Below are 14,440 nucleotides of genomic sequence, written 5' to 3' on the forward strand. Positions count from 1 at the left end.
TAAATTTATTGAGTTCTAACTAGAATATTCAGAGGGTGCAGTATGGATCATTCGGTTGTTTGCAATAAACATTTATGCCGAGTCAATCCAAATGCCCAGTGGATTAGATTCGTCTAGCAGACTTTTAATTTCAAAGTCAGTTCGATATCTGTATCTTTCATGGAAGGTATGAAAACCAGTCTAGCATCACAAGAGGCCAACATGGTGGTGGCAAAGCGTAGCCACCTACTGGATGGCATCGCAAACTTTAAACGTTGTTAGATCAAGTGATACATGCATGAAATCTATATGAAAATTACTTGTTTTCTCAGAAATTGTGAGTATTAAAATTGTTGTGACTTCAATCTGCAGAAATAGAAGATAAAAACTATGTCGTTGATGAAATGTGACCCGGTAGTCGTGATTTGCATTGCTAATCGCATTAGTACACAAATCTAACAACCTACATTTTTAAATTTGTAGAGAAAAAAATAAAAAATTATTAAATGAAAGTCATATACTGGTTGTAATAAAAATATAAAAATGAAGAACACAAAATTTTTCATATTTATGTGTTCTGAGAACAATTTCTGTAGTTTTGTTCAATCATATGACTACCATGTTGACATGTGCTCTCTGCTTGCTAAATCAGACTGGTTGGTTTTTACAAAAAGAATCTTACTTTCATTTAATATAATTGAATTTCTGTACAACATTATAAAGGGGTTTGTTGTTAATATCACGTGACTTCTGATGTCATTTGAAATTGGTGAAGTCATGTGATTAGTAATGCAGATGTTGAGTATTGGGTTAGGTTTCATCTATGCCGTAGTTTCCTCATGTCTGTCAGCGGATTAATGACATAACGCTTATAATATTTGCCATTTCTGAGAAAAATCATTTTTCTATCAATTTCATGCAATCATCAGACCTGTCAACTCTTACAATTTTGCCGTAAGTCTTCCAAAAATTACCCTTAAAATACGGACTTAAATGGCACACAAGCAAAAACTACAGAAGAATGATTGTTACCAAAAAATCTGGTTAATTGGTTCGTCCATGTTTGATTCGGATCAGGGTTTCATATTAGAATTAGTGAAATTAGTCAGGGAACAAGACTAACTTGACAGCAGTATCCCAGATGCTTGAAACTGCACCTGTTTGTTCATGCGAAGAATCTGCATGATCAATCTGTTGATTACATAGTTTTTTTAAAAATGGCTTCTAGAAAGCAATGCCTGTTAAAGACGAAAGGGAAAATAAGCTTCTAGAAAAATTGTTAATAATCAACACAAGAATAAAAAGTAGTATTCAGATTCTTGTGAATAAAAGCTGGAAAGGACACAGTTCCATTTATTGGATATCACATGCCAATTTGAGTATCTCTCATGGCGGGACATATGATTGCCATTGTCATGTGAAATGAAAAATAGAATTTCCAAGAATTACATCAAGTTTAGATACAGCAACAAGCCATTGAGTTGCATAGGGTTTGGAACTAAAGTTTGTGCAACTCTACTAGTGGTAAATAAAGTGTGCGTACTTTACAATCTTTTCAGTTGAACATAATGTTTATTGTCGCTTCTTTGAACTTTTAATTACGTTTTCCAGCTTTACAATAGCAGTTATTGATATTTTGTTACACCTTACTGAAAACTGGTCAATCTTACAGAAAAAAATGAACTGCCTTACTGAGATGGACTCGTCAGGGTTGGCAGGTCTGAGGCATGAGTTGATATAACGTAAGTTTAAATTTTCTAGGCAACTGGTAAACAACTACCATATGTCACTACCACACGGTAGCGGCAAGTTCCAAATTTTCTATATGCAGTTGCAATGACCCCACATCCCAACCTAAAATGTCCAAATATGAAAAATGGGGTGGGAATATTCGGAGGAAGTTCAATTAGAAAACAGACTGCTATTCGTTTTAAGCCAAATTTGTTGTCCAAATTTTTGAATCTCAGAGCTGAAATGAGAAATTGTCGTCCCTTGTATTATATATTAAAAACAATACAAGCCCCTGTATCACTACAGGTTTGGTGACTGGTTTAATGAATTCCAAGTAGACAAATTGATTTTACAGAAAATTCAGTCCTTGTTTGTACAACAGTATATAATTTTGAAGGTCTTTTGTCAGAATTTAAATCAACCCTATTGAAAATTGTTTTTAAATGATGGATTTTACTGGCACAGATAAATTCAGGGTTAAACTCTTCGTTACAAGGCAAGATTCTAATTGCGGTTATTTTTTTAAATACTGTAATAGGAAATGTTACTTTCTATGAGAGGTGTGTGTATATATATATATATATATATATATATATATATATATATATATATATATATATATATATATATATTACTATAGAATTCTTTTGAATTAAAGGTTTGAAAGGAAACAAAACATAATTTATGTTCATTATGTTGTTCCCACTTAGCAACATAATGCAGCAAAATGAAGTTAGAATTTTTTATCTGTACATCAAAATGACTTTACGTGCCAATTTATAGGAATATAATCAAACTTGTGTGATACATTTTGTGGTTTTTTACATGATCACCTTTTCTGACTTCACTGCTTAGAGAATCTTGGAAGAGATACATCTTTAGATTTAGAAAATATGTTTTATAATCGAAAATGTTCTTTAATTCCATTCAGTAATGCACATATGTGAACCTTGAAAAAAGTAATTTCATCCTGGAAAAACCCTGGAAATGACCTGGAAATTTATCTTTAGAAAAGCATGGGAACCATACATAGTATATTTTATGCAGAGTCCTGCAGTTAAAATGTCATTTTCACTATACTAGATCAAGTTAAAGGATGAAGTTTGATAGAAGGCTCTTGTTGGCCCCCACATTGGAAATAAATTAAAGTGTTTGGAAGAGTATTCATTATGATTATGCCAAATCCAATACATATCAACTGCAACATGTGTATAGATGATATAATGAAATAGTGTGAAATTAACAGTAGGCCTGTATTCCATAAAAAGACTCCGATTTTGCAAGATTTCTACCTCTTTGAAGTCCTCAATTTAACAATTCAAGAACATTTTTGTAACAGAACACACTTTTTATAACTATCTTAACATATATGCAGATTTTATACATGTTCTCATTTGTGCTCTTCATCACATACAAGCAGAAGAATGAAAGCAAAATGTATTTCTTAAACATCACACGTGAAATTAACAATAGGCCTGTATTCCTTAAAAAAAACTCGGATTTTGCAAGATTTCTACCTCTTTGAAGTCCTCAATTTAACAATTCAAGAACATTTTTTTGACAGAACACACTTTTTGTAACTATCTTAACATATATACAGATTTTGTACATGTTATCATTTGTGTTCTTCATCACATACAAGCAGAAGAATGAAAGCAAAATGTATTTCTTAAAATTACACATCATGTCCGATGCCATATTGGCCTACTTCACAAAAAGACACAATGACATTTCATGTTTCTTTAAACAAAATTGACACTGACATGTCGATTTCTATTTGTATGGGAGAGTGCAATTTTTTCTTTCTGTTTTTTGTTTTGAGACATTCTTTAGCGCAAATCATAATCCGAATATTTGGATGAGAACAGCTAAATACACTGTATAGAAAGATGCACATTGAGGAATGAGGTTCCCAGCAGTAAAGAAAAAGAAACCAGCAATAATACTATTTTAGACTGAAATAACGTGTAAAAATGGAATGATAAAATCGCCATGCATTTGTCGTTTCTTTGATCATATTAAGTTGCATATAAGATCAATATGCTACTCGTTTATGATATCAGATATATTAGCATTCAGGGAAATAAGACAATACCATGAATACTAATGTGAATCACAGATTAAAGTTATTAAATCGGCGCTAAATCCAGTAAAAATGCAATAACCAATATTATTATTGTTCATGGTTTTTTCAGTTTCATGAATTTAGTATATAGCTTTAAATTATTCTGTCCACTTGATTTAAAATAGACCTGCTCAGTATGCTACCTGCATGTTTTATAAGAGAGTAATTAAATTGATTACAGCAGTTTGCAAAGAAATATTTATTGAAGATAGGGATTATTGTGCAGTTTGAGTTTACTTTTAATGCAAAGATTTATATAAGATCTGTTGTTGTATTTTTACTTAAAGAACATAGCAAAGGACAGATAATTGATGCTTTGGATATTACCCTAAGGTAAAATGGTTTTATGATACTGCAGTGGACAGCAGCTGCTAGAGTGCTACCATAGCCTTTCTGTTTTTAATTGTTTAAAATTTATTATTGTTTCTTTTGGCTTTGCATTTCAGTTCAAGTCTCAGTTGATCTTTTATTCTTCCTCATTCTCTTCACACCATGTTTCTATTTGTCTTCCTTTCCATCTTTTAAGGTTTCTTATGAATAATTCAAACTGTTTTTGTTCCAGAAGTTTGAATTCAAGAGTTTTATGAAAAAACTTGGGAAGTATTTCTTTAAATTGCTGCAATTTCAGCTGGTTTCTTACACAATAATGCTGTCAAAAAGTGCCTGTGTTATTGTTTTGTTTATCACACTTTATTCACTCAACCACATTAACAAACTACAAAGTGGTATACCACACAAAAGAACATGGCAAATACTAGTTTGCACGTTTTTTTGTTTACGGTTCTTTTTTTTTTTTTTGCTCGCTACCCAAACGCTCCAACAGTCACAAACAGGAAGCTACATAATTTACATTTCCATCGAAATAATTATAAGAATTAGATCATTCTATTACGATTACGTTATTGACACATCCTTTCCATACAACTACTTTTTCTATGATGATAAGAATAGCATTTATATTTTTCCCTTACAAGAATGAACAAATAATTGAATACACGTGGAGATATCCAAGCGGAATGCCGTACATTTGTTGGGAATTAAACTCTGAGCATGCGCATCTAAGATTTGAAAATTTTCCGCCTTATTATTAATTTCAACAATACATTGAGGTTCGATTAATTAGGAACAATTACCAAACTTATGACTTATTATACCATAATTGGAGCTGTTAAATACAACGCGCAGAGTGTTAGATGGCTTCGTTTGATGGGAACACACCTTTTCCAAGCTGAAACTAACACTATCTTCTGATGCTAATATTTTATTACAGTGTTTACAATAGCCACTGCTTTGATCATGCAGAACATCTGCTGAAGTTAAGTCTTTGTTAGGGAGAGGCTATTTAATTGTAGGTGGGGGCAAAGACATGTTTTGAAACGTGTTTCTTGCTCTGACTTTCTTATATAAAGGACACTGTTCCATTCCTTTTCTTGCTTTAAATAATTTGCATCAGCTATACTATAACATTTCGTATTTCTAAACAAGGCACAGTTCCCTTCTTATATGACAGGCAAAATGTGGCATTTGATAGAAGGTGTTCAGTCACCTGGAAAAAGCAAAAGTTGAATGAGAATGATGAGGAATAATTCTTATGATAGGGAAAAGCATAATGGAAAATTTCAGAAGAAATGGACAAAAGACAGGGAATGGCTGAATTATGACGAGGAAAGGAATGTTATGTGGTGTAACTGGTGTACACAATTTGCAAACACCAACACACATAAAACATCCAGTTTTGTTGCGGGTTGTTCGAACTTTAAAATTGAATCGTAAACGTGCATGAAAGCTGTGTGACATTGTTTTGTTAGCAGGACTAGTAAATTTCTCAATGTATTAGTCCTTCTGGCTACAAAGAAATTTGTGTTAAATTCGAGCCTGCACTAATACATCATACCTGAAATTAATAAACTGTATTTGCTGGCCTTTAAGTTGATGCAAAGTACAAGTTGAATTTGATTTTGTTTGCATCCTTCAGCCATATATAAATAGATACTGAGTATAAGACCAGACAAATCAGTGCCTTGGCTTTGTCATTTTTTCACTGTAGTTCATTTCTCATAGCATCACAGATCTTATCCTATTTGCAAGTCAGTAAATTTTCAGGCCAGCCTCTTTAAATGTAACTAAAAGTACCTAATTCATTCACAAGAAGCATTTTTAATGAATTGACTCAGTTATATTAATTGATAATGGAATACAGTATTGCCCTTGTACATGAGACGATCACAGTTGTGAAGTAACTAAAAAATACAGATTACAATCGTCCTGCCCCCTCGCTTTCTCTTATTAGGGCATAGATCATTTGATCACGAGGTGCAAAAAGGAGAATGTGATAGAAACCCTGTCTTTGTCCTGGTTATTCATTTTCTAACTTGTCTGTTCTAATAGACATTTGTAATCAAATGTAAACAACGTATGTTAATAGTGCATACCGCTTTAGTGCAATTACATCTGATGTACCTGAATTTAATACTGAAAATCATGTAAATATTGAAAAATCCTTCTCAGTGTCAGTCTTCATCGTTGATGATATTTTCATTATGGCTATACTGGTCCAAATAATCTAATCTCTTTTTCACTGAAGCATTCACAACATGTATTTCGTTGTTTTCCTCACTAATTATTTTATTTTCTGTCTCATGCTTATCGATTGTTTCTGTTAAGGACTTTTTCCTGCCTTGCTTTGAAAACTTCTCCATGTAAATTTTCCAAATCATTCAGCAATCCCCCAATATCTTTTGAGATATTTTGTTTTAATTCTTTCTTCTTTTCCAGATAATTGTTCATTCTAGTTTGAACGACAGTTATGTTAGTTTTTGGTCTGTACATTCCTTTGATGCCACTTTTCTAGGGCCTTGGAGACATCATCCAATTTTGCATCTATCATCTCCATTCTTTGGCATCTTTTTCTTTCATTAAGAATTTACTAATCTGAGGCTGTGTGGGTGTTGGCAGGGTGAGTTTTGGGGTACCTGGTGATGTTGCTGCATCTGACACTGACTTTGACAATAATATAATTTCAGGACCTGCCTTATCTTTTTCCTTCCATGTGAATTTTTTAATGAATCTTTAGGGGGAATTTTCTTTTTATGTGGATTATTTTCTATGAACTTAACTACCTTTCCAAGAAAAAAATGGATGCACGAGCATTCATTGTCAGCTTATACATCTATACAATGCACTTCGCTGTAGTTTAAAAAATGTTATTAATTTATCCTGCGATATCTGGTGGCCTAGTGGTTAGATCATCCGTCTTGGATGTGGGAGGTCGTGGGTTTGATCCCCAGCCAAGTCATAAAAAAGACTTACAATAATGGTATTAGCATTAGGACTGGTCAGCCTGGTGTCAGGATATGACTGGGTGGGACAACATGCCACATGTCTGCGGCATGATGCCCCAGTGTTAGACATCACTGTAAACTGCCACATTGCAGACAATGTAGAGATATGACTGAAAAATTGTTAAAGTCACATTAAAAATCCAAATCACACCACATCACATTCTGCGATGTTTGTTAAATTTTTGAATATTATGTTGGATGAAATTTTTTTGGTACATTTTAAATTTATTCATAAATGATAGAGATTGTCAGTTTATCAGTGATATTGTTACTCAGCTCCTGTGCCTGTCCTTGGAATGATCGACTGATTCAGGTTGACGAAAAGCACATTTCAGTAAAATCCTTAAATTTAAAGAAAAAGAGCCAATAAAGTCCACAATCTGAAAAAATAGCACTTGACATTTTCCAACAGCAAAAAAGTATCATATGACTCTGAAAACTTTGCTTTTAAATGAAAATTGCCTTCACTGGAGAAGACCAATCTTAACTCAGTTGTGGCGACCTTGGCCACTCAGTAATGTGTTAAAAGTGTTGTCAATACCAACAAATAGAAGGAAAAAAAACCTAGAGACCCACACATTATTATCATGTACTGTGTAACTAAAGGTCATAAAAAGATCAAGTGCGTCATATCCAGTAAATCACTATTAACAAACTTCATGTGTTGCGGGCACTTAAGGTAAAGAAGAACATTATTGATTTGGAGTTTAAACGGTCAAAGGGTTCTCTGCATACAAGAAGGAAAATGGTTTTTGCACAATAACTAGAATTCTGTACCATTAACAGTTACCAAAGTTTGTCACATGCTGGCACTTAGGATAAAGAATACTCATAAATTCTCAAGCGTATCAGGTTAGAGGTTATGGTTGCTGCTTGAAAAAGAAACATTTCTCCACAATAACCTGAGTTATATATAGTCAATGGTTACCAAGTTTTGTGGATGGCTTGCACATTTGCATCTTCACTAGACAGGGTTCTAATATTTTAAACTATCTACACCTTGGCAGATCAGTCTGATATTTCAATGCTTCAGGTCTGTGAATTTAATTTCAATCCAGTCAGAATCAAAGTTCAAATTTTAACACTGTTCCTCCATGATTGACACAAGGGGAAGATACATCTGGAATAGACTTATAAATAAGCAATTTTCCACTGCCTGTCCATGTTTGCAACATATCATTTCACTCAAACACACATGTAGTAGTAGTAGTAATAATAATAATAATAATACAGTAGTCCCCCTCTTATAAGGCCACCCCTATTACAGCAGGGAAGTGGCCTTATAGTGAGGGTGACCTTTCTAGAAGGGGATGACAAATGCGAATAGTAAATACATATGAAGAAAGTCTGTCACTTTGTTGGTAACAGTCTAAAAACCAAACCAGTCTCGTCACAATTAAAAATATCCTTGCTGTCATATCCCCAGCATATATCGTTTAGTCTTTTGTTCCAATCTTCGACAACTTCATTATTAACATAAGCTGATTCTCCACTAATTGTGTCGCACTTGAAATCTGTGCAACCATCCATTACTTTCAAGTCCTCATATCCCAATTCAACTGACAAAATTGTTGCTTTTTCTTGTCATTCAAATCAGGATACAGACATCTCTTGGTTCAAACAATCTTCCTTTCTCTGTCCATTTCACCTTCCCACTTCTGCAGAATTGTTTTTTCCTTATCTTTCACGATATTGTTTATCTGAGTCTTTCCGACATTAGTTTTCCGCAAGGATCATTGATCCCCCCCACCTCCTGGTCAGTTGAATTACTTTCACTTTCTCTTCTAAACTGAGAAATTTTCTTTTCCTCAATGACATGTTCATCTTTTTGCAGTAAGTTTACTCATGTTGCCAACTAATAAAACAATTTTGTTATGCATCTGAACAAATTGCAGTGTTTTTAAAGGAAGTGATCTTGTCACGTGATTTGTTAGTCGTAGTCTGGTACCCTATTGTTTTTTACATTTCTTTACACTAAGAGAAGCCAAAACGGCTTTGATATGTACCATTAACATCACGCAGATTTGACCTCACGGCCGTTAGGATTTGTAATTTTGACAATTATTGTCAGTAGTAATAGCCACTAATTATCAAAGTGAACAAGCTCAACGTCTTACTAAGGGAAGCCATAAAGGCTGTCAAACAATTTTCCTGCTGACTTGTGTATTGTACATCGAAGCTGCCACTTCTCAGCTGTTACTACTGTTCAGTAATTGTAATCTTAACAATTATCAGAGTGACTAAACCGGTCATCTTATGATAAGACAGCAGTAAGGCTAATTGTATTACATGTACTTAATAATAATAATAATGAGGACTTTGTATAGCGCCTAATCTTTAGAAGCTCTAAGCGCTTTACAACATTAGACAACACCTATAAGATAAAAAAACACATAATAATAATATTACAAAAACAAGCACCATGAAATTAGAGAAAGCATTAAAAAATAAAAAACATGCTGAGAATATTTCAGGTAGGAAACATTATTAGATCTTTAAGTTTGTTCCTGCAGTCGAAATAAGTGAGTTTTGAGAGCCCTCTTGAATGTGATCACTGTGTCTTTGTGTCTAAGTTCAGTGGGCAATTCATTCCATGTTGCTGGGCCTTGGTATGCAAAAGAACGTTGTCCATATGACTTTGTTTTCATAGTGGGAATAATGAGTATACAATTGTCAGAGGAGGAGCGTAAGTATCTTGCTGGTGTGTACACATGGGTGAGATCGGATAGGTATGTTGGACTAGAGTCCAGCAGTGAAACTATCACAGAGAACAAATTTTGTGTTTGATTCTGGATCGAATGGATAGCCAATGTAGGGTACAGAGCAGCGAGGAGGTGTGCTCTGATCGTGGTACTCTAAGTATGATCTGAGCAGCTGTGTTTTGAACTTTTGGAAGTTTCTGGAGCAGATATTGAGATGAACCAGACAGAATTGAGTTGCAATAGTCCAGCCTTGAAAGTACTAATGAACACACAAGTGTTTTAGTGGCATCAACTGAAAGATATTTGCAAATTGAGCTGATGTGTCTCAGCTCAAGATATGCAGCCTTGCATATGTTCATGACATGTTGGTGCAATGTGAGAGTACAGTCCAGAGTAACACTTAGGTTTCGTACTGATTGTGTGAATTTAATGTTGGCATTATTGATATTTATTGTTTGAGGTAAAGGATGTGAATGAGAAAGTCTTTGTATTGTGATCAGAATGGCCTCAGTTTTATCATCATTCATCTGCAGCTTGTTACATGTCATCCATGATTTCACATCAGAAATGCACCTCTCTACACCTTGGATGGTAGCATCAACTTCAGTTGGGTCCAAGAACAAACCCCTGTGGAACACCACAACATAGATCAACTGGGCTTGAGTGTATTCCATTTGCAGATACAATCTGTGTCCTGTTGACCAAGTAGGACTTGAACACAGTAAGGCTGTATCATTAATGCCAAATACATACTGGAGACGGTGAAGTAATATATCATGGTCTGTTGTGTCAAATGCTGCAGACAAATCAAGGAGGGTGAGGACTGTAATCTTTCCGCTATCCAATGCAGAGAGAATGTTATTAACTACTTTGAGAAGAGTAGTTTCAGTACTGTGGTAAGGGCGATATGCAGATTGTACATTGCTAAAAAGACTGTTTGAATTTAGATGAGATACAAGCTAGGATAGAACAACCTTTTCTTAGATTTTTTATATGAATGGGAGATTAGAAACTTACCATTTTGTATGGATTAAAATTTGAGTCTTTCTCAGCTTTATGGAATAAATGTGGCTTCTTGTGAGGCGTAAATGATATGATATTAACCTTAGTGGTACATGTACTTTAGTCAACACTTCTATCAGTAACGAAAACCTGACATCGGGAAACAGAAATCAGGTTACTTAACACTTGTTATGAATATAATACTGGTTCTGGATACATATTAGAATAAAATGCGTCTGCTTGCGAGTGTTAAATTTTATGTTATTGCACTAATATGCTGGCCACTGGTCACGTTAGCCGGGTGGTTTCGTGAGGGGTACTTTTGAACATAAACCTGTCAGTGCCAATGGATTCTGGCCGTAAGGAGCTGTTGGCCGCTGGTCAGGGGGGCCGTTCAAGAGGGGGACTACTGTAATAATAATAATAATAAATACTTTGCTTGATGAGGGTAATTCAGTATATTATACTATTCTCCCCAGAGGCCCACAGGATGAACAAACTATTGAAAATACAAGAGATAGAGAAAAAAACACATTTAGTATAAAAGCACAAAGTGTCTGAAATGCATTAAAAGAATATTTACAATGAAAATTGCCTTTTGAGATAGCAGTCATATGTTTTTGTTTTGAATGCATTTAGATTTGTTTCTGATCTAATTGCTGTAGGGAGTTCATTCCATAGAACAGCACTGGAGTAAGCAAAAGATTTCTTTTAAAGTATTTGTTTATGGGAACAGTGTATTGCAGTGATAATTTGTAACTCATCTTAGTTTAGGACCTTCATACTGTTTTTCTGACTTAAAATTCAACATAAAATAAAAAATATTGTGCACAAAAGTTTCACTCTTTACTTTGAACTTTAATATGGACTTGAGCCTAATCTGCATTAAAATTTCAGTTTTTAGAATAGATTTCTGGATTTTGTATGAAATGGCAAATTTGGATAATTCATTCTGCCCTTTTTTGAAGTTTGTGGATTGTTTTAATATTAGTGTCAGTTGTATTTTACCAAACTATGCAGCAATAGTCAAGAAGAGGAATACTGAATGCATTGTAAAATAACTTCTGATATCTGAGTGGTAGATAAGCAGTGTATCTCCCACTGGTGTAAAATTGAGGGTTAAAAAAAAACCTTGATGTCAGAACAGATAAAAAATGGTGGGGGGGTATAAAATGTACAGACAAGTTTTCATCTGACCCGTACTTTTTCAGCTTGAAATAGGTTTTTGCAACTTGCACAACATTCTGTCTCTCTAAAAATACAAATAAGCCAACACGCACAATTAACAAACAAATGCATAGTTTATTCAAAGAATAATTTTATTTGTTCATTGTTTTATAGTTTAAAATCAAATCTTTAATAGTCTCTTTATAATCTTTTTGTAACTATAGTATAGACGACAACATTACATATAAGCCAATGCAGAAAGACAAATCTTTTTAACAGATTGACCCTTGGAGCTTTTTTGAAATTTTTGCCTGAAAATCGAGTAGGAAACACATTTTGAAAGCTATTTCTGAATATATCTGAAAACACCCAATCCCCGGTGATCTTTCAATAACATACTGCCTAATTGTGTTAGAAACATAGTTTTTTGTTGGCTATTTGACTCGCGCATGAGCAGAAGGGTAAAAGTAGGAGTTGTTTTGTTGTTTTTATTTTTTTTTGCTAAACGGAGCCATTATTTTTATATGGAGACCACTCTTTATTCCAAATGCCCATCTTATCCAACTTTTTGCAAAGGCTCATCCATCTGTTTGCAGTTCATACCGGTTTGCCTTAGATGTGAGACCAAAAAGTCTAAAATCTGTACACAAAATCGGATTCCGACCACGGGCAAATTTTGGCTAGAAAAAAGTCGGGTCCAAAATATGAGTTTTTTTTAATCTTTATTTTCTAGTGCAACTAGATATTCCAGATTATTTGGTATCACTGTAAAGCTACATCTGTCTACCATTCTATAATACCACCCACTTTAGTGTATCATGCATGACCATGATGCTACAGAGCTCGGCAGTAGGCTACTACCTCCTGCCCCGTTAAGTCGTCGCAAGGGGTTAATGTGTTAACCAAATGGCAGTTAATTTACTGCCTGTCATAAAATGTGTACTATTATTGGTTTTCATTATCCTTCATCCTAAAACACATTCAAAAATCAAAGAGGCTGATGATTCATTTTCTCATTATTAAATTACACTTGAACTTTTAGACATTTCTTTTATTGCAGCAAAGTTAAAAACCAACAAAATCTGCAATGACCCCCTGACTTTATAATCCAAAGAACGTATTTGTCTCTGCAAGTTTATTGATTTCTTTGTTGTGAAACAGTGTCTTGGGTGATAATGTGTTCTCCATATATCTTGTGGCAAACAAGGGCAGACTTTTTAAATTCTGTCACAAAAGAATTATTCACTTTTGCAGTGTTAGCAATCACGCAATCAGAAGTCACACCGGTAATCCCAATGGATGTGCCATATTCCAGTCAAGGGAATTATTTTCTACATTTTTCATTAAAGTTAGATCCACGGTTACTCTTTTGTGTTCTGCTTCATTGACTTTCTTATCAAATGATTCTTAGTGCATGCCATTTTAATATGGAGATCACATTTTGGTGCAATAAGCATTAAGGTTAAACATCTGGACAACATCTTGCTGAGTTTGATGGAAACTGTGTTGAGGTCTCGTGAGATATGGGGAAGCTACTCTGTCATAACATTGCTTATACTAGTTTGGTTCCCTGTTTCATATGCTCCATATAGCGGAGTGCAACACAAGGAGTATAGGAAACAGGGAATCAGAACATACCTATGCTCGAAGTATGCACGATGCCATCCCTCAGCCAAAGCATTGGATATTAAATAAATCCTTATTGCATTATGCAGATCCTTTGCATAAAAAAACCCACACATCAACAAAACTTGTGCATCAATTTTCTCCAGCATGCATCCCAGACAAATCTACACAAAGGGAACACTGTAGATAACATTTTATCCTCTGTAAAAAGTAGATTCTTTAGTTTACTACATAACAAATGTGTTTTACCTGCTTACTCCAGTCTAGATTCTTGTCAGCATGTAAAGGCTTCTTCCAAGTATATAGTCTGATGTCTGAGATTTTAACTTTCAAGCATCCTTTTGAAGTCAGTTGCCTCCACCATTTGCAGCTGATGCACCACTGTTACACGATTTTGGTTAGATGGCTTTATGTACTAAGGGATGCAACTTATGAAATCCATTAGATGTCCCTAGCGCAAAGCACTGAAATATCAGATTGATCCACCATGGTGTAGATAGGTTAATAATATATTGGAACCTTGGCTAGTGTAGATTGCAGGGATACAGAAGAAAAATGGGGGAATATGGTTGTCAAAAGTTAAAATGTCGTGTTCACTGTGACTGAAAGAAGAAAAATGCTTGGATTTTTTGCTGAATAATATTGGGTCTATATCACAGACCTGGTCCAAATGTTGTTGATGGCTTGCACTTGTTGATAAGGAAGAAGACTATTGATTTTGAGGTCAGTTGTGACTGGGGGGGAAGAAAAATGGTTTATCCCCCAAA

At 34.4% G+C, this 14,440-nt stretch overlaps 1 protein-coding gene across 6 annotated transcripts in view; it reads left to right on the forward strand.

Annotated features, from left to right (window-relative positions):
- LOC149787925 (serine/threonine-protein kinase A-Raf-like) overlaps window positions 1-14,440 on the forward strand; it is a 112,171-nt gene that overhangs the window by 25,452 nt on the left and 72,279 nt on the right. The window lies entirely within an intron of this gene.

This window comes from Sinohyriopsis cumingii, chromosome 11 (assembly GCF_028554795.1).
Source record: "Sinohyriopsis cumingii isolate HCF-2022 chromosome 11, ASM2855479v2, whole genome shotgun sequence".
NCBI classification, from domain to species: Eukaryota; Metazoa; Mollusca; class Bivalvia; order Unionida; family Unionidae; genus Sinohyriopsis; species Sinohyriopsis cumingii.